The sequence below is a fragment of the Pelodiscus sinensis genome, chromosome 3 (genome assembly GCF_049634645.1).
Source record: "Pelodiscus sinensis isolate JC-2024 chromosome 3, ASM4963464v1, whole genome shotgun sequence".
Taxonomy (NCBI): Eukaryota; Metazoa; Chordata; order Testudines; family Trionychidae; genus Pelodiscus; species Pelodiscus sinensis.
The window spans coordinates 59,242,914-59,263,301 of record NC_134713.1 but is presented as its reverse complement, the minus strand read 5'-3'; the positions used below and the strand labels follow the sequence as shown (position 1 = coordinate 59,263,301).

Below are 20,388 nucleotides of genomic sequence, written 5' to 3'. Positions count from 1 at the left end.
TTTATCAATCCTCACTTAGTTGGTTCTTTTATAGATAGATAGATATTAAATATACAAGATCAGCAACTCAGGCAAGATCTGTTACATTTAAAAAAGGATACTAAATTGTATGAATATGATCATATCCCTCTAAAAATTAAACATCTTCTTGGGTAACTACTAGTAATATACTAGAAAATCTCTGACTATTTTGAAATGGAAAAAAAACCCCTTACATATAAAATATTTTTAAAATACTCCCCTTCTGTTGGAAACAATAGCTGTCATTACTGAAGCTAGATCATTTCACAAGACATCATCATTCTGGAAAGAGATATCCCAGAATGGCTGGCAAATATAGTGATCTTATGGAAACAATTTCTGGATGTTCAGCCAATCTGATCCATGTTCTGTCATGTTAAGCTGGAAAATAAAATCTGTTTTTCCCCATAACTTCATACTGCTATGCCTAATCATTTCACTCAAATCTAGTTACAGCCTAACAGAAAAGCCATCAATAAATTGGATGAAAGTGAAGAGACATACGAGTTTTTGTCTGAAGAAACTCTGGAGAGTGCAGCGCAATTAGACTATGTCTACACCATGAGATTATTTCAAAATAAGTTATTTCAAGATACTAGCTCCCGAAATAACTATTTTGAAATAAATTTATATCTCAAGGAAAAAGGATTTATTTCAAAATAACCAAAATTATTTTGAAATAACAGGCTTAGTAGTGTGGACACTTTGCTTCTTATTTTGAAATAAGGGGAGTTATCTTGAAATAACTCCTCAGTGTAGACATGCCCTTAGTTACTGCAGGCATGATACAAGTCATCATGGTCCAATTCAGTGGTTCATCTCTATGCAGCAAGACTGTTTAAGCACTACAGTTTAAACAGGAGAGTAGTCCAATTGACTTCAAACATAGAAAATCTTGTCCCAATAAGGCCAGCATAGAATACCCACCCATCAGTTAAATTAGATCAGTGGTGGGCAACCTGCGGTCTGCAGGTTGCATACAGCCCATTGGGGTTCCAGGAGGACTTGCAGGCGGCATAAAGGATCTGTCGAAAAAGGCTTTCTTTCTTCACAGCTCCCCCTCTAGACTGCTGCTTTTTGCTGACAAAGTGCAGAGTTGGCAAAAACAACGACCATTTTAATGCAAATTAAGCGTGGGCTATTTAAATCACTACTTCATTTGCAATGTCAACCTGCCTAATCTGCATCCCTCTGCCGACATAGGAATGCAGTCTAGACATACCCTTCAGGTCAGCCCACCTATTGTCAGAAATGGGTTGTTAATCTATCTATAAACTTTATGTCCTACATACTGCCTGTATTTCTTAGGGTTTTCAATCAGTCCTTCAAATTTATATCAGCAATTTTAGTAAGATTTGCATGGAAATCTAGAGGCCATTTTCAAAAAGTTAGGTCCAAATCCTCACCACTCATAGGGTATGTCTACTACCCCGCTAGTTCGAACTAGCGGGGTAATGTATCCATACCGAACGTGCAAATGAAGCCTGGGATTTGAATTTCCCGGGCTTTATTTGCATAAATCAGCTGGCGCCATTTTTAAATGCTGGCTTGTTCGAACCCCGTGCCGCACGGCTACACGCGGCACGGGCTAGATAGTTCGGAATGGCTAGCTAGTTCGAACTATCTGTACGCCTCATTCCACAGATAGTTCGAACTAGCTAGCCATTCCGAACTATCTGTACGCCTCATTCCACAGATAGTTCGTACAGATAGTTCAATCTGTGGAATGAGGCGTACAGATAGTTCGGAATGGCTAGCTAGTTCGAACTATCTAGCCCATGCCGCGTGTAGCCGCGCGGCACAGGGTTCGAACGAGCCGGCATTTAAAAATGGCGCCGGCCGGCTTATGCAAATAAAGCCCGGGAAATTCAAATCCCGGGCTTCATTTGCACGTTCGGTATGCATACATTACCCCGCTAGTTCGAACTAGCGGGGTAGTGTAGACATACCCATATAATCTAGCGCAATCCAATAAACTCATGCAAACCCATGGGGTTGGTTTGAATTTAACAGTTATAACTGACAGTGGTTTTCCTTTAATGCCAGCAATTAACTGGCTGAAGGGTTTTTTTATGTCTCTCAAAATGTATTCCATTCTAGAGAGGTGTGAGAGTTCAGATAACCTTCATTTACATCATTTACAGCATCCAAACAGTCAACGGTTTATCTGAATTAGACTGATAACCCAGTGCGTTTGGCATCTACTGATGCTGAATCCTGTATACAGTGTTGCTTAATTACAAAGTGGATCTTGAAACACAGCCATTCTTTCAATCAGATGTTTGATATGTTTAAAAAATACGTGATACTAAACTACAAAAAAAGAAGTAAAGTTGAGTTATATTTATGTTCAGCATTTCAGGATCTCCCTTGTGATTCAATGAATTCACCATGTACATAATAAAGAATTCTAACCCTCCTAAATTATTAATAATAATTAATAAATCTAGAAACAGTAGTTGACCACTGTATGTGTTGATATGTGTGTTAATGTAGGATTAAAGCTTTATGGAGAAAGCCACCACTGAAGTCTGCCTGTTCACCAGCTGATTCCCAATTAGGGGGCAGTGCAACTTTTTATATGCACAGATAGTGATTGATGGGGATGATCATTTGTCATGTCATATCCTGGGAAACATGATTCTGCTGGAAAAGTCTCTGTGTCAAAAGGCCAGGCTGTGGTAGATGTACAGCTGTTGTTCAGTTTAGTAGCCAAAACAATTTTACTTGTGTTACTGTTGACCCTTTTTGAGTCAACATAGCCAAGCAATTTTTGAAAACGTACTCATATTTCTTCTGTTTTTTGCATTATCACCAAGGGTGAACCATCCAGAATCAGTTTGTTGTAGGTTAATGAAGGGAAAACAAAAAGTGGTCAGAGTATGAATCCATACATGCCTTTCCTCTTCATTTTTAGTCCTACTTACCAACAGAGAATAAGAATGTGATCCAAGAAACAAAGTATATGCAGTTTATTTCAGCAATGACTTGTTCTTTTAGGGTCTGATCCTGTAATGCTAATCTATGACATGGAACCCTGCCAGATTTTAATGGGATTCCACATGGACATTGGAGGCAGTATTTTCATATTGCACAGCAAAATAAACGCCATGCTAGGGAATTTCATTTTGTATAGTCAAGTCCTTAAAATCACTGTCAATAAATCACAATACTATTCACCACAGCTACAGTGAACTAAGTCATGTGAAAATAACTAAGCATTTGCAGGCATCAATTTCACTATCACTTGTTTTTGTAGTTATCCTCTGTAAATTTGCTCCTATATCCTCTGGTTAAATGGCTATATATCTAGTATTAAGGTTAGCATTTATTTAAAGTGCCCATTGGCTGCTAGGCACTTTACAGATCTGTATGAATACAAGGTCCCCGCATGAAAGTATTTATAACAAACTGCAACTGAAAAGTGAAGGTTATCTTGTAACATGTGAGTGCCACGATTTCTCTGTGGTTGCTTTTTAATAATTTAGATGAGAATGTTTTCCAGAACCTGGAGTATTGTGTCCAGTTCTGGGTCCCCCATTACAGAATAGATGTGTACACACTGGAGAAGTAGAGGGCAACAGAAATGATTAGGGGGCTGGAGCACATGACTTATGAGGAAAGGCTGAGGGATTTGGGCTTATTTAGTCTACAGAAGAGAAGAGTGAGGGGAGATTTGATAGTACCCTTTAACTACCTGAAGGGAGGTTCCAAAGAGGCTGGAGAGAGGCTGTTCTCAGCGGTGACAGATGACTGAACAAGGAGCAATGGACTCAAGTTGCAGTGGGGGAGGTCTATGTTGGATATTAGGAAAAACTATTTCACTAGGGCTACGGGCTACAGTATGAACATTTTCCGGAAGAGGAAATGCAAATGGAGTACTTATTAGCATATCTTGCACTCTCATTTGCATATTTTGAGTTTTTGAGGTAGAAGGGATTTTGCACAAAGGGGGGGTTTGGCACAAAAAGGCGCCGTCTACAAAGCACTTTTTTTGCACAGAAACCTCTTCCACAAAAAGAATCGGAAGATAGTATACAAATGAGAGAACAGGATATGCAAATGAGCACTCTATTTGTATTTCCTCTTCCGGAAAAGTTTCATAGTATAGCCATAGCCTAGGAGGGTGGTGAAGCACTATAATGGGTTACCTAGGGAGGTGGTAGAATCTCCATCCATAGAAGTTTTGAAGTCCTGGCTTGACAAAGCCCTGACTAGGATGACTTAGTTGGGGTTGGTTCTGCTTTGGGCAGGGGGTTGGACACAGTGACCTCCTGAGGTCTCTTCTAGCCCTATGATTCTATGATTCTAACTTTGCCTCATCAGAGCAGCATAAAGTGGCAGGTGTCCAGGAAAGTGTCTGACTTAAATGTTGAAGCAAGAGGGAAGATTTGGAGCAGCAAAATCAAGAAAGTGTGAGAAGGTGTCACGGTGTTAGGGTGGTGGGTCTTTTGAGGGATTTTTGCTTCTCCTGACTATGTCTCTTTAGTTTAATCTTGGTCAGGGATTTTTTTTTTCAGATACTCATCTTTAATTAAGTCTAACAGTTTGCTTCAGTCTCTTGCTATATTATGGATGCAGCCTGGTACAGAGATATAATCTTTTGCTATCCCAGGACTTTCAGCCTGTCCTTTCCTCTCTCTACTGTTACTTTATAACAGGCTTTTTCTCTATTGGCAGCAACTGTGGGTGACTGTCTTTACAATTAGCAGCTACATAGGGGTGTGATATTTGCGTGTAAACTAGAGAGACTGTCCTCTATTTATGCTAAATATGGGGATTGTAGGTCCCCTTTCAGCAGACATTTCACAAAGAGATCAAGCTGCTTTACTTTCTATCTGCTTACACACCCTTATTGGCTTTTTTTGTGCTTCAGTTCCAACTTTTGCATTTCATTAATTTACCCCATTTTATATTCATGAAAGTAGATTTATCAATAAGAACATAAGATTGGCCATACTAGGTGAGATCAATGATCCATCCAGCCCAGTATGCTGTCTTCTGACAGTAATCAAAGCCAGGTGTTTCAGAGGGAATGAATAGAATAGGTGATCAAATGTTAAACATAGCTTACCTTATGATTAATTTTGGTTTTATGAGCTTATGCAGCATAAGCAGCTTGGGGCAGATTTTCAAAGGCATTCAGGAGGCTAAAGATTCAGATAAGTACTTGGTGGAAATTTCAAAGGAACCTAGGCAGGTTAGGTGCTTTTGAAACTTCTAGAAATCTATCTGAATCTTCATCCTCCTAAATACCTTAGAAAATCTGACCTTTAGTTCCGCTTCTGATGCTTCACAGATCAAGCCTTGGATCTAGGAATCTTTGGATTTAATATAGCTCTCTAGCTCTAACCTATCAGATGAGGAAAATGTATGCATAAAAAATTTATGTTAAATAATTAAAACAACCCAATGTATTAGGCTTGATGAGTTTAGAGGATAAATTACATCCTCTGGAAAAATTAGAATATTAATTTTTCTCATATGGTTTCTGTACCTGTTTACACTAGGCAAAGTCAGAAACCTTTAGACAACACTATCCCAATGGCTCAGCTTAATAGCAAACCAATGGAATATTTAACAATCCATTAACATCTTTGTGAATAGTTAGTCTGGTTTAGGGCAGAAAGCAAAATGCAAGAGATCCCTTGCCTGCTTCATTGTATGTATTAGCATTGATTGACGTAATTACATGAAAAGTAAAATTTTCAAGTAGATTAGGCACTATTAGGAGCCTGAGTCTCATTGACTTCCACATGATTAAAGAGACCGGTGGTAAGCAATCAGATTACACAGTGACAATAACTAATAGCAAATGCACACGGATTATATATATTATAAGTAGCAGGCTGAAATATGTTTCCAGGCTCTTAAATCACTTATGCACCTTTATAAGGTTTATCCTAGATCTGCTTAATCCTAATTTAAGAATGTTTTATTCATGTGGCACATTGTCTCACAGATCATTCTTTGCGTTCTATTGCTAATCCATAGGAAGGCATTCTCTCTTCCCGCCAGAGTAAAACTTCTCTTTTCAGTCTGTTGACTATAAACATACTTGTCTCATTAATGTATTTATTTGCAGTGCTTCAGGCCCTACTTGAATTGTGGGATAATTGTCAAATAATTGCAGCTGAGTTGCAGACAAAATATAAAAAATCATGGAAAAGTAATAATGGGCCTTTATTAATTGTGGTAATTTGGAAAAGCTAGAGAACACTGGTTTGTTTCAGAGAAATTTGCTTGAACAATATACACACTCAAGTATTATTTTATGCCTGCTAATTTTTTTACTAACGAGACATTTTGTTGCAACTATATTATAGGGTTTGTCTACATTATACCATTATTTCGAGATAACTAGCATTATTTCAAACTAACCATGTGAGCGTCTGCACAGCCATTCCGTTATGTCAAAATAATTTTGAAATAATGGATGGTTTATTCCGAAATCTGTAAACCTTATTCTATGAGGAATAACGCCTATTCCAAACTAGGAATTTCTAAATAAGGCATATGTAGAAGTTCCACTGCTGCTATTTCGAAATAGCCCCTCACCAGGGCCATTCTGTTATTCTGCCCTAGTGCCTCCTGGGAATCTACATGAGGATAGCATGTTTATATTAGGGAAGCCTGCCTCAGATTAATTTTGAGGCTTCCCTTCAGTGTACACGTGCTATTTCAAAATAAACTATTCTGGAATAGCTTATTTTGAAATAAACGTGCAGTGTAGATGTACTCATAGTCATTTTAAAATGTCTACCCTGTACTTTTAATTTACATCAAATGTGCTTTGATGTAAATTAAAAGTACAATCACCTATGAAATAAACCAGATGATTTCATACCCTCCATATTCAGAAAATAACCAAACAGAAATAAAATCAACCCAACCAGACTTGCTTCACCTATAAATATAACCTCACAGTGCCCCTCTTACTCCTAAATGGACCTTGAAGAATGCCCAGAAGATGAACCAATCCATGCTATTTCAGATCACGTGAGGGGAGTAAATTGCAAAGTCCGGGGTCTCTCCAGAAGACGAGCATGTTGGTGGCTTTAGTCTCAGCTGTGAGGACTCCAGCGCCCTGTTCCCCTAAAGGGATGCAAACTCAGGGATTATCAGGGGAGCCTGGCACAGGGTGGCTGTAGTGGTCCCCCTCCTGCACTCCCTACATGGTGGAAGCCATGGGAAAGTGGAGCAAGTGCACCCACTAAGAGCGCTGCTCTTCCCCATGCCTCCCACTACCATGGGGTGTGTGTGGGAGCCCAATGGCTGCTGCTGCCACCCTGCACCAGTCCCCTACTGGTAATCCCATGGCTGTGTCCCTTGGGGAATGGGATGCCATGATGGGTGGGGGAGAGAACAGGGCAGTGGTGGAAGGGGGGGCTTGGGAAACAGGTTTGAACATGTCCCTCCCCAGCTGCTGGGTCTCTTGGGCCAGATTGGATATATGCTCTGGCCTGTAGATGGCATACAGGCTGTGAGTTTGAGACCCTGGATCTAAAAGGAACTATTGACCACACTCAGCCAGGGGGCACATACTGTTAAAAGAGCTGCCTTTTACTAAAGTGGTAACATTCCAGGATCTAATAGAGAGCCAGGAAAAATGAGCAGGTGGCCCCCAGAGAACAAGACCCTGAGAAAACCTCCCAATATAAATCACAGATTTCACCCTTGAGACTAACCACAGACCTGTCACAGCCAAGTGCAACAGGACATGATATTTCACCTTTGTCTTGACAGGTGGATACACACATCAGTCCTCAGTTTGACATCTGGCTGCAGTTCTTGTCAAATTCAAAAATGCTTCCTCCTGCCAACACACATTTACTACTGTTTTATCTGGACTGAACCAAGAGCTTCAAGTTTGCATCCAGATGATGGGAGCCACTCTAGAGTTACATGGCACCATCAGCTCTGAGATCTGAATCTGGCACTGGGTGGTCAAAGAAACAGCAATATCCCAATGTGATGAAAAAGAGAGGAAAGAATTTGTCATGAGGTGAAGCCATGGGGGGAGGGCTGATGTCACAGGGTGAGGGAGAAATGGAGGATTTGCCACAGTGGGCTTAATTAAAAGAAGTTTGAATTTTCAGAAGAAGTGAAAACTCTGTTGCCAGCCATTTCCCATAAAAAGCTATGTTGCTTGTGAAAATTACCCACTGAATGCCATATAAAATGGATCATCGGTATTAGGATTTGTGTTGTTCTACATGGCGAAAAAATGGAATCCAGGGTGCCCATGTTTGAAAGAAGTCCAAACCAAAGACATATTGGATGTTCTTCGGGAGAATGTTATTACACCAGTGGCCTCATCACACCGTGCCAAAGATCCACTGAAGGAAAATATGGTCTACTCAGCTAGTTCAAACAAACCAGACTAGAGCTCATGGACAGAATTCCTCAGCGTTAGTACACTTCATGCCAGGACAAACTAAGTTCATTACTGTCTATGCAACTTCCAAGAATATACCAGTGAAAATAAACACAGGTAATAATTTCTGACATTAGTGACAGGGCTTTTACAATAGAAAATCTTCCTCCTGATGGAAATTAGAAAGGACAAGTAAAAAATAATTCCTTTAAAATTACAAAAGTGTATTTACAAAAATACAGGAATTGCAAATGAAAAGCTAAAAGAAATCTCTCAAAGGCATGAAAACATTTTTTTGAAATTAATCCAGAAAGAAGAACAGAGAAGTTTTATTACTTTGCCAAAGGGAAAACTTTGTTTACTGTTGGCTAATAGATCCAATTCTTTAAAATGTACGTAGGGAGGTGTGGATGTACTTGATGCATTTCATCCATTACACTTGAGTCAAGGTGGGGATTTTCCACCTGATTAAAAATGGAAAATGGAGTATTTTGTACTTGGATAGCTAACTGCCTCCCTTTCTTCTGTGCTATTGCTTTTGGGGGGGCAGGGGTGTGTGTGCTTTGGAGTGTTGGCAACTGGTGAGGTGCCCAACCTGGATGGCAACCCCATCTCCATCAACAGCACAGAAGGGAGGGAGGCAGGGTATGGTATTGTCACCCTTCCTTTTGTGCTGCTTCTGGGGGCAGGGTTGCTGTTCAGGTTGGTGCTAACTTCTAAGCTGGGCAGCAAGAGAGTGTGGGCGCTAGGCTCAGAAGGTAGCTTGCCATCAGCAGCAGGGCTGCTATTGCCACTCTCTTTCTGTGCCGTTGCTGGTGGAAACCTGGTTTTCCAAGCTGAGCAGCCAGAGAGTGGCGGCTGCTGGCAGGAGACCCAGCTCAGAAGTCAACACCACCATCAGCAGCAGCACAGAAGGAAGGGAGGTGTTGCATGGTATTGCCAGCCTTCCTTCTGTGCTGCTGCTGGTGGCATCTTTATCTTCTTTCTTACCCTTTTCTCTGAATTGGTTCTCAAGAACAATTTTTAAAAATAATTGTTATCAATGAACTGGAAAAAATATAAAATCCCTGCTGGTAACATGTGGGTGACAAAATGTGAGTAGAGAGGTAAATAAGGATGAGACCAAGGTAGTGAGATAGAGTAATCTAGATCCCTTGGGAAGCTGGACCCATGCAAGTGAAACACGTTTTCACAGTCAAATGGAAATCCCTAGCTCTAACCCCAAGTTGTGCAGGCCACAGCCCTGGAATGGGGAACTGAATCTAGGCAAGCAGGGCTTCTGAACAGGATTTAGGGGTTATGCTGGGCAAGTGACACATTCAGTGACACTTGTGAGAAATATATGTTTCTGAAAAGTTTTGTCCGGTGTCAAACTGAGTGCAAAATTTTCAGACTTTTTGGTGACTCAAGAACATTCCATCCATGGGGGAGGCGTGTTGCAGAGCAGGGTCTCAAATGTCATCTTTTTTATCTAGGTGAAGTGTCCCTTAATTGCTGGACTAAAGGCAGAGCAGTATTAGCAACACCCAAAGTATCTGTTCTGGACCTTTGGTCACAGGCCCAAATGGCGTGTGACAAATTTGCTATTCCTTTCAGGTCACTCCAAACTGCATTTTTCATTCAGTGACCCTCTTTGTCCAAAAATGTCACCCAGGTTTCCATAGAACACCCAGAGCTAAATTCACAATTAGGTTGAGGTGTGCTGACACTGAAGGTCACCAGGCCTAACTTTCAGATGACTCTCAAAACCTGGCCTATCCAGGGATATGTAGCACAATAAATATACCAGAGGCAATTGGTGGGTGCAGGTTGTGAGGCTGAAATCTTAGAATCATAGAATCCTAGGGCTGGAAGAGACCTCAGGAGGTCATCAAGTCCAGCCCCCCATATTGAATTGAATTGAAATACTTCATTCAATTCCAATTCTTTAAAAAAAAAATCAAACTATTACACCAGCATTTTCACTTTTCAGGGATGAGTGTGACATGCTATTTGCTGTGTGAATCATCACTCAAAATTTTTAGTTGAAAAGTTCCAAGAGCCAGCAGACACAATCTAGGATTTAAGAGGGGCTAGAAAGGATGGGAGAGAAAGTGGCATTGCCATAATTTTAGCAGAGGTACCATGTGTGGTCTCAAAAATAGCTTGTGAGTGTGGAAATCTGGGATAGACAAGAACTCTATGTAGAATGCTGCCTTTGTATACAAGGATGCATATAACCCTTTGATACTAGAATAGAGGTGTGGGGAAGAGTATGTATTCAGAAATCTCTAGCTGTGCTTGCCAGTGGATATGTTAACTGAGATTTATTTGGGGTAGAGGTTAAAGTGTTGGTTTTGATCTATAAAGCCCCCAGGAATCCCTATTTATCTGAATTTTTTGTTGGCAAACTTTGGCAGTATAACAATGATACGCATGAGAAGACCTTCCTTAATGTATTTTTGTCCCTACCAACTCTATTTAGTGTAGGGTTACTCTCTTATAGGAACTTTGTTCCAGGTTATCTTTCTGGTACTGGTCCTTTACATTTGGCAAATCACACAGCTGCAGTCCTAAAGTAGCCATTTTGTAGATGATTGTTGCTTGCTGTTTCCACCTCTCTTGTAGCCAAAAATGTTCTTAACTCCTTTTGTGCTGTCCTCTGGTTTTTAAATTTCATATGGCTGAGGAGATGACACATTCTTGTAAGTCTTTATACAATACCCTCATGTGTTACATAGTGTCATCTGTTTATAATGATGGTTGTGTCTAGAAATTCTAATATCACTAGAGCTGTACTTGGTGTATATATATTACTTACTATAACTTTAATGTTTCATTGATGTTTGTTCTGGAAAGTGTGGATAATTTGATCCACTATATAGTAGAAACTTACTGCAGAACAATGAATAATCAAGAGAAATGGCAGGCTATAGAGTTTCTGCCTACAATTATCGGTAGGCTAACTGAGGAATTAAATGTTGTAAAGGTTTGGTGTTGGTTTGTAGTGAGGCCACAGAGTGCCTCTGATTTGGTGTTGAGAGTAATTGGTAGTAACATAGGGAATGATACAAAAATGCAGGCTGCAATCTGAAGCCTTAGGATATGTCTACATTAAAGCTGGAGTGAGTTTCCCTGGTTGGTTAGATGAAGTGGTGCTAGTGGGGCTAGAGCTAAAAGTGTATCAGCGTGGGTGTAAAGGCTCACATTGCAGTTCAGGATCTCAAGCCCTCTCCACCCCATGGCTCTAAGCTCAAGTGGCTTGTCCGAATCTCTGCCAGAGCTTCAATACCCACTCTCATATTTTTAGTGGACTAGCACTAGTGTCTGTCTGCCCATGTTAGGGGGCTCACCCCCAGCTGCAATGAAGATATACCCTCAAGGGCTTCAGCACTTTACAGGCTCAGACCCTAAATGTTCTTATCCTAAAGAAGATTATAACTGAAAATGTTATGCAGTGCAAGATGCTTGGGATCCCACTGAGAGAGGCCAGACTTTTGGGGCCAGCCATTTGGCCCCCTGTGCATCTCAGAGGCTGACATACCCTTGCAAATCCTTGATCCAACAGGAGTTATAGTAAGTCCTGGGGAGTAATTCAAGGCAGTGGATACTCTAACAGGTGCACACATGTCCCCCACTTAGATATGCCCCTAACACAGTCATAGGGCCTGTGAGCAGATCCTGTTCTTCTCCTATCTTGCTTTTACATGAGGGAAACCCTCAGGTGGCTGGTCACACAGCCTCTAAGATTGTTTTATTATTAATCATGTTTATTACTAGAGTGTATGTAAGGGCCAACCAAGAATGGGCCCCCATAAAGGTAGACACTGTTCAAACATGGCGTAATGGCTGGTCATAGCCTTGAAAAACTTACAATAAGCCAGATGCAGGGCGAGAAAAGGGGTAAAATATGTGAGCAGAATGAACAATGTTGTGTCAGTAAATGTTGTGTTTGTTCCACAGTTGTGTGTGTGTGAGGGGGGAGGTAAAACACTGAATGGAAAGGGATGTGCACAAAGGAAGAATAGGTGAAGATAAGGGAGAAGGTATGGAGGGAACCTGAGGTGAAGTGTCAGTAAGGGCTGGGGAGTGAGAGAGTTGGATCCAACAGCCAGTCAGGACAGGGCAGAAAAAATCCAGTCAGCTGTAGAAAGTTTTCTGTATGTCCCAAAACTCCTGCTTTGGCTGCTCTGCTCCTACCAGCTGGAGTCTCTAGCTGCTTCATCTCTGCCATAGTATATCTGAGGATCTGGTTTGAGGTATTCATAGTTATCATACAAGAAATTCTCAGTCATTGACTTGAATAGGAATAGGATTTCACTCTGACATTTTTTATGAATATGTTAGTTTATTCCTGGTCCCCAGATGCTTATTTCTCCAGCTCCATATACACTCAGTGGTGAGTTTGGTGAGAGAGAAAGGTGGGTGTAGTTGCAAGCCTTTCTCATTAGTCTCTTAAGGGACTTCCATAATTCAGGACACATTCAGATTTGAAACAGTGAAGAGGAGATATGTACTTCCTAGCTAACAGAGGGTAACAAACAACTAGCCTGTAGCAGGAGTTAATTCAGGATTCCCTTGATGGTCCGATTTCCTATTTTCCTCACCATGATTTAGAGTTTAATTACTGGGTGAGGTTCTGTGATCTTTGCTACACAGGTCAGACTAGATGATTGCACAGTCATTGCCTTTTGGCCTTGAAAGCAATTGATCTATAGGTAGATTCGATTGCTCGAGAACTGATGAAGAAACGTGAGCTGGAAGAGGAACAGTGCATATTACTTTAAAACATCCCTCTTGTGTGTGATTATTCTAATAATCTAAAAGGCTTAGGGATCATATATTTAATTTCAGTACTCAATTCTTTCTTTCTTTCTTTCTGTAGGCAGGTAGGTAGGTAGGTAGATGGAGGTGGGAAAAATTGTTCTCTGATGATAGGAGAAGAAGCAATGAGCTTAGCTTGCAGCAAGGGAGGTTTAGGTTGGACACTAGGAAAATCTTTCTTTCAGAGTGGTTAAATACTGAAATAAATTGCCTATGGAGGTTGTGGAATCTCAATCACTGGAGATTCAGTAAGTTGGACACATACCTGTCAGGAAAGGTCTAGATCAGGGGTTTCAAATTTCCAGCCCATCAGCCAGTCCTGCCTGAAATCATTGTGCAATCCTTGGACTTCTGGTGTGTGTGTGTGTGTGGGGGGCTTGTCTGTTACCAGACCCCAAACTACGCCCCTTGCCTCCATCATCCTGCCTTCTCCCCCCCATAATACCCATCTCCTGAGCATGTGGCCTTGGGGATAACCATGGGGGAGCTGGTACAGGGCAGCGATTGCACCCTCCCTCACTGAGGTGGCAAGAGCCATAGGGAAGTAGAGCACATGGGGCGAGTGCATTCACTCTGCTGTGCTGGGCTGTGCTCCCCTTTCATCCAGCTACTGCTGTCGTGGGGAGTCTGCGGGAGTGGTGACCACTGCCACTCTCCTGCACCACATCCCCAGTGATTCCCAAAGCCATGTGCTTGGGGGACAGGGTGCAATAGGTTTAAGAGGGAGCAGGCAGGGAGATGGCTGGAAAGGATGGGGTTTGTGGACCAGTAACGGACAGGCCTCTTCTGACACCTCCCTAGGCCTGGTGGGTGTCCTAGGCCAGATTGCACAAATCACTCTGACTAGCTCGCGGGCCGGGAGTTTGTCACCCCTATGCTAGATAATACTTAGTCCTGCCATGACAGCAGGAGACTGCACTAGATGACCTGTTTAGGTCCCTTCCAGTTCTATCATTCTATGACTTAGAAATATGTTAAATAAAATAATACAGTTCTGCCTAGAGCTTTCAACCGGATAAAGACTCCATTGTTGTAAGTCCTGCAGGAAAAAAAGGTGACAAACTAAAAGACAAGATATAAGAGGTAGACCTGACAAATTATTGGGTCAGAATCAAGGTCAGAGCAACAAATATAAGAAGATTTGCATAGTTGAAATCTATGGGTCCACATAATTTGTGTCCAAGAGTTTTAAAAGAGCCCATTGAGGAGCTCACTAATTTTGATTTTTCAGTAAATGTTGGAGCACTAGAGACATTCCAGGAGACTCAAAGAAAGCTAAGTTTGTTCCAATTTTTTAAGAAGGTAAATGGGGAGAAGTGGGTAATTACAGATCTGTCAGCATGCCATCAATTCTTGGGCAAGGTAATGGAGCAACTGATATAGGACTTTATTAATAAGGAACTAAAGAACGATAGTGTAATGGCTTCATAGATAATAGAGCTTGTCAAACTAGCCTGATATCTTTAAAAAAAATAAAATTACATGTTTGGTTAATAAAGGTAGAAGGATTGATTAAATATGCTTTGATTTCTATGAGGTGTTTGACTTGATACTGTACAAAATTTTGATCTGACTGATAAGCTTTAAAATGTAACCATGAATGGAAAATCATCATTGAACTGATCTGTTTTCAGTGTGGTCCTACAGGGATCAGTTTTTGGCCCTTGTTGTTTAACATTTTTATTGATGTCCTAGAAGAAAATATAAAACCTTCATTGATTAAAGTTTGCAGCTAACTAATTGGAGGAGTGATTCAAATAATGAGGAGGGCAGGTCACTGATTCAAAGAGATCTGGATTGCTTTGCAAACTGGCAAAACCAAGTAATATGCATTTTTATGCAGTTAACTATAAATATATATATCTAGGAACAAGGAATGTTAGGCTACCATTAATGAAAGGGGAATTCTATAATGGGAAGCAGTGACTCTGAAGAAGATTAGGGTGTTATGGTGGATGATCAACTGAACGTGAACTCTGAGTGTAATGATGTAATCAAAAGAGCTAACATGATCCTCGCATGCATAAATAGGGGAATCTCGAATAAGAGCAGAGGTGTTATTTTATTTCTAGATTTGTCTCCGGTGCAACTGCTGCTGGACTAGCGTGTCCAGTTCTGGCATCCACAGTTGAAGAAGGATGTTGATAATTTGTAGAGGGTTCAGAGAAGAGCCAGGGAAATTATTAAAGGCTTAGAAAATCTACCTCTCTGCGATAGACTCTGGGATCTCAATACATTTAGCATCACAAGGAAAAGATGACTTGATTACAGTCTATAAGTACCTATACGGGGAACAAATATTTAGTTATAGTCTTGTCAATCTAGCAAAAAATGCTATAACACACCATTTCTCAAAATGGTCCACAAAACCATTCTGAGAAAGCTGCTAACTGGACATGCTGGTGTGTTTCTTTACCAGAGCTGTGGCCGCAGAGCCTTGCAGCTCCCATTGGCTCCAGTTCACAGTGAGCAGCCAAGGGGGACTGCGGAAAGCTTGGGGGGTTGAGCCTCACCGCTTCCCGCGGCTCTCCTTGGCTGTATACGGCAAACAGGAACCAATAGGAGCTGCAAAGCTCTGTGGCCAGGGTGCTGGTAAATAAGCACACCAGCATGACCAGTTAGCAACTTTCTCAAAGTAGTTTCACGGCCCACTTTGAGAAACACTGATGTAACATGATCCAGTGGCTGGAAGCTAAATAAACTCAGACTGGAAATAAGGCCTAAGAGTAACTAACCATTGGAACAATTTACCAAAGGTCATGGAATATCCTCCATCACTGACCATGTTTTAAATTCAGATTGCATGGTTTTCTGAAAGATATTCTCTAGGATGGTGGTTTTCAACCTATTTACTATTATGGGCCATATATGCAGCTTTCTTTGGGTTATGTGGGCCGCAATCACACACTATGTAAACTCCTTGTATGGCCCTGTGGAAGTCATATGGGCTGTACGTGTGCTGATTGGGATGCAATTGTCTCATGGGATTTAGGTTGAGAACCACTGCTCTAGAAAGCAGTATCTATAGTCTGTTTAATACAGGAGAGCATGCTAGATGATCATCATGATTCCTTTTGGCCTTAGAATCGAGATCTAGGAATGAATTAATATTAACCAATAATGATCGCTAGTAACAATTTGCCATTTGTCTGTTATAAGGTTGAAGTTTCCTGTCTGCATCCCAGGAAAGGCAAGTTAAAGAAGATCTGAGACATCCTTAACAGTCTGAGAAGTTGTGCAGTGTTTTGCATGGTTGTTATCCTTCACTCCAGATGCAGTTGCATTTCAGTGATCCAGTATGCAGAGAATTGTAAAGCACTGTGGTATCATTCAGGATAAACAGTTCTATGTAAAGTAAGTTTATAAATACTATAATATTTTGTGCATTAGTATTACTATGTACTTTCTATCCTCTTCCCCTCGTCACTTAGCAGATACTTAACATGGTCTGATCATGTGGTAGTTACTGATGTGAGTAGTCCCATCAAAGTGTATCGACCAACTCTTCTGAAGGTTATCGTTTTGTGGATTGAGGTCCTAAGAAATTAAATTCAGGGGTACAAATGTGTCCATTAAAGCCAGTTTTCAATCTGCATGATTTAAGCCCTTTTAGCAGTTTAAAATTCTGTACAGTTGTTTAAAGCTACTGTACAAAATTAATGGTCTGGGCTTCATTTTCTTGTTAGAACTGCATTTTTCACAGACTGATGTGGAGGCCTTTGACCTTACTAAATACATTTCTGATTGTGACAAAACTCAAGAATAGGGGGGAAAGCTAGATAGATATGCTATGCTTTGAGGTCAGTTCTCTTTTCTCCTACCCCAGAGCAATGCAGACAGATATTGTGTTACATTTCCAAATATTCTCCTGACAGCAGATGTACCTCATTCCTGACCTACACGTGCCATTATTGCAGACCTCGGATTGCCTTCAGTAAAAGCTGTTGTTCATTCTGCCATACTGTGTGCTAATTGTGTAATATAAACTCAACAGAGAATAGGTCAAGACCACCAAGCGTATTTTCACTTTTCTTCAGAGCCAAGATTGAGAATAGGAGGTGGGAACAGTTCTGGAAATTGGAATGCAAAGGTGTATTTATCTAATCCTTCACAGAGAGGAATCTAAATTAGTTTTCCAAACACCCTTTCTATACCATTTCCATGAAATGTTACTGACTGTACAACAGTGCCAGAATTTCCTGTGATGTCAGTGGAGCAGGCCCAAAGGAAAAGGGTGGAGAAACAGTTTCAAGTTCAACAAAAAAGCAATTAAAATAAACATGAATCAAAGCCCCTGAAAATAAATTTTTCACACAATCAGATTCTCCAAAAAAATCCCTCTGACTAATATTCCATCGATCGCCAGTTAGCACTCCAAGTATAACTTCTTTTTTCCCTCCCTTCTGAATTCCATCCCGACACTTTCAGAAATCCAATTACTAAAAAATACAAAAGGAACATCACTTTTAGCTCAAAAGGGTCATCACTGCCATTATGGAAGAAGAGACTGACATTCAAGTAATAGACAATTTTCAATTATTGTTAACAGAATATTTGGCAGGAGCAAACAAAATGAACTGTTCTTATACGCTCTAAATAATGTCTATACCTGTTTCTTCTTAATTTTAATAAATATGGCATTTCAAATTAGACTTTTATATATGAGAGAGAGATGCACGCAGACAGATGCTAATATTTGCCAGGTTACATTTTTTTTTTTTTTGTGAAACATGCATTTACTACCAATCCCCCTCTCTTTATAAATGCTCTTCATAATTTTTTATTTTTCACCATTGTAAATCAATGTTAGTTGGTTTAAAACAAATACAATTGAGCTAAAGAAGAAGGGGGAAAGGATTTGTAATCCTTACACACATTCATTGAACAGCATTAACTGTTGCTTTTTTTTAAGCGACCAAATTTTCTTTCCGGCACTAGATTGACAAATATATAAATCAGCAACTTGAAATGTGTGTACGCATTTTTCAAAGTAATAAAAATGCTAAAACTTTCCTATTTTGCATCTTGTAAAATAGAAAAAGAGCAACCCTTTTTGAATAAAATGTTCTTACTGAGCTCAGCTGGCTCAGTCAATCTCTGCATACACAGTGCACATTCAGAGTTGCTGGGCCATGTTGACACATTCCAGTGACGGGTGCTGCTACTGTTGACTAAAATGGAATCCAGCGCATGCTTTTCTTGCAAAAGGCCCAATCAATTCAGGAAAGTATAGGTAGCATTTGCATGCCAGCTGTGAAGGAACATCTGTTGATGACAAGAAGCCAAAATGGTACAGTGGTGAGTGGCTAGAATGTCTGCAAACAGTTAAAGAGTTGTTGCTGAATGGATATTTTGCTTCTTGTATTACCTAAGGGAGTTTGGTGAATTTAATTTAAAATTTAATTTTACAGCAATTCATATAAAAAAGAGTAAACTCTTTGAGGCTGAGATGATGGTCTGCATCTATATGCCTGTACAGTGTCTAGTACCACAGGGAGCTATCACAATAACAGATATTTATTATGATTATTAATGAGCCTTTCATCATTAATAATAAAAAAGGGGAATGAGATCATCATCATGACCATGGTACCCACTCCTGATGTGCTTCTGAGGGTTCTTTGTGGATTGGCCCACAGTATATGGTAACAGTGCACTGGGAGGAAAAGTCCCCTCTGCTAGGATGCTGCCATCATACCTCAAGACTATTCCAAAAGAATATGTGGGTACATTTGGGGAGGAGAAAGATAAAACTGATTGGAGGCAAGAGGGACAAAAATAACATGTGGAAAGGATGAAGCTGGCATGAATTGATGTGAAGTGAAAAGATGCACACTAACTGATGTTGGAGCGCAGACACATACGTAATTCATATGGAGCCAGGGGACAGGCAGATATGGGCTGGAGGGGCATTGTATTAATTGAATGGGGTTTGGGGAAACTGGAGCTTTGTGTTATTGGGCATCACTTTATGCAAATGTCCGTAACCTTCTGTAATGGTGCCTACTACTTTTGTTAAGTGCTTTGAGATCTGTTGCTGAAAAGTGCTGTGTAAGGTAGTAGGTATGTGCAAATTAAGAATCTACCTTTTATGTCATTAGATATTGATAGGAATGTATATTTTGAAGCTTGTTTCATCTGAAAGCAGGAGATCTGAGTATTTCTTTAGATATCTATGCACAGTTATATATGAAAAATTCCTGAAATTTTGAATATAAATTGCCTTGGAAGAGAAGAGGGAGCTGATAGTTGTGTAGAATGTATACTATTTTCATTTGTAGTCAAAGATGTGACCTTTGGAAATTGGCATTGCAACACTTAAACCCAGTAAGTGGATGGTTGGGGAGGATGTAGGGCTAGATTAGAGTTTAACTGAATTTTTCCACTGTTAAAAGTTGTTAGTTTTTTTAGTTTGTTAGTTAATTGAAGTTGGCAGTTTTTACATGAATTAAACAATCTTAGTTTGTTCTCTAACTTCCATTTCCTTTGAATGTTCAATGAACTATTTATCTACATAGTTTTTATTTTACAAAGCATATACACATTTTCATCAAATTACCACTTCTGAAAAAAGACCACTTTCCTCATTTTTAAAAATGTATCAAACCATGATATCTCTCTTAATTATAAATAATCCAGGTGACAAACGGCAGTACCTATTTTCATAGCTGTTACACAAACATCTTCTGTGCGCTAACTGAAATGAAGCAAAGCAGTAACTTTACTGTGATTAACCTTGCTCAGAGCATACAAGCACTGGTTATTCTATAACTTTCCCTTTCGTGTCTGGATTTCTGTATGCTAGTGAATGACTTTGTTCTGAACACTTCTAGATAAATATTATGTATATTTAGCCTTTGCTAGAAGGTATCAAAATAAGATAATCTGATATATTCCAGAACCCTTTGCTACCCCAGTTTATTTTTTAAAAATTAGTTTTATGTGCTAGTTTAGTGATGGAATTGTATTGTACACAGAAGCAGCATGACCAATTAGAATGTTCTTTATTATTTCCTGACTATTTTGCTTCTTTTAGTCATTTGACTCATGAGTTTCCAGTTCCATAACCTTTTTTCTCACCCTTCTCTTTTTGACAAAATGCATAACGCCCTTACTAGATAGTTAGAGATTATAAGGTGAGGCATGCAAAGTGGTTTGCCGTGTTGCCACAATGGACTAATTTTGTA

The 20,388-nt window shown here is 40.1% G+C and overlaps 1 long non-coding RNA gene across 3 annotated transcripts in view; it reads left to right on the top strand.

The window, feature by feature from the left end:
• The window catches only part of LOC142827596 (uncharacterized), a 36,763-nt gene that overhangs the window by 7,090 nt on the left and 9,285 nt on the right, over positions 1 to 20,388 (top strand). For all 3 annotated transcript variants that reach the window (XR_012902282.1, XR_012902281.1, XR_012902283.1), the window contains exon 2: positions 16,361 to 16,555. This is a non-coding gene — a long non-coding RNA (uncharacterized LOC142827596). The remainder of the gene's footprint in view (positions 1 to 16,360; positions 16,556 to 20,388) is intronic.